The sequence below is a fragment of the Primulina huaijiensis genome, chromosome 2 (genome assembly GCF_012295235.1).
Source record: "Primulina huaijiensis isolate GDHJ02 chromosome 2, ASM1229523v2, whole genome shotgun sequence".
Lineage (NCBI taxonomy): Eukaryota > Viridiplantae > Streptophyta > Magnoliopsida > Lamiales > Gesneriaceae > Primulina > Primulina huaijiensis.
Genome location: NC_133307.1, coordinates 8,507,871 through 8,509,333, shown reverse-complemented (window position 1 = coordinate 8,509,333; position 1,463 = coordinate 8,507,871).

Genomic DNA, 1,463 nt, shown 5'->3' with positions numbered 1-1,463 from the left:
CGTGTGAGTGAGGACATAAGCACGCTGGAAAGACTCGTCTTGGTACAGTGAGGACAGTCGTCGAATCTGGGGCGTTACAGTTGGTATCAGAGCCGACCTCTCTTAGTACGGTGTGGTTCGGGGACGAACCAAGCGGAAGCTGGTGGGCATGTGAGGCCCGGGGCCGAAGAGGGCGGGGGGTGATCGCCGGTGCCATCAGTTGCACGGACAATGAGCGGCTCCTGGCAGGCTTCTAGGTGGAGGGAACATGAATGAACCGATCCCACACGGGAATGAGAGGGATTCCGAGACTGTTCAATGTAATGGACTGTACAGTTGAAGAGGGCTTAAAAGATTCGATTTGTACTACTCATATCACGAAGGTGCATCTTTTTTTCGGTAGCTCATCACATAAGAACTCCAAAGTTAAGCGTGCTTGACTTGGGGCAATTTTGGGATGGGTGACCTCCTGGGAAGTTTTCCAGGGTGCGTGTGAGTGAGGACATAAGCACGCTGGAAAGACTCGTCTTGGTACAGTGAGGACAATCGTCGAATCTGGGGCATTACAGTTGGTATCAGAGCCTATGTTCTTGTAAAGGGTTGTACTACTACTGACCTTGAGATGCTCACGAAGTCACGCCTTCGGTCTGTAAGTTTTACGTTTACGCACTTTGTTTAAAGCATGAAATATTTTACGTTCAGATGTTGATTATGCAGTATTTATTTAAATTTAAAGAAATAATGTAATTATGCATGTTGGTTACGTTTGGAATTGTACATGTCTAAGAATTCGAATATTGGGCTTTAGGAGAGGTTGAAAATGATTTGACTATATTAATTTTTAGGTCAGTAGTGTTGATGTCCTCCTTATGGGTTATAAGTTAATCTTTAAAATTATGAATGCTTTTGAAACTTGTAGAATTTCTAAGAAATTATTGATGGTTCTTGGTTGCTAGTCGAGTAAATTTTTGAGGATTTCATATAAGCAATAGCGATTCGAAGACTACGACAATCTTTAGGATTATAAAGGTACAATTTGAGGATTTTAAGTATCTATGAAAATGTAAGATTAATTATGAGAATTTATTTAGGATGCATGCTCTACATAGTTGGATTTAAGGATTGAATTGCAGGAATTGAGAATTTTAAAGACCTAATTGTAATTACTAATAATTTGAGGACCTAAGTACAAAAAAAAATTCTATGGGACTATTTTCGAATTTACCAAATTTTGGGATTAAATTTCGAGTTCGAGAATCTAAAAGTTTAATGAGGTAAAGATGGAAAATTTTATGGGGACAATAATGCAAATTTCGAAGAGTTGTAGGGCCAAAATGTAAATTGGGAGAACTATAAGGGTCAGGTTGCAATTTTCAAAATTTTAAGGATTAAATCCGAAATTTTGAGGAACACTTGGGATTTTAAGTATTTATAGAAATGTAAGACGTGTTATGGGAATTAATTTTGGGTATAATAAACTTAAG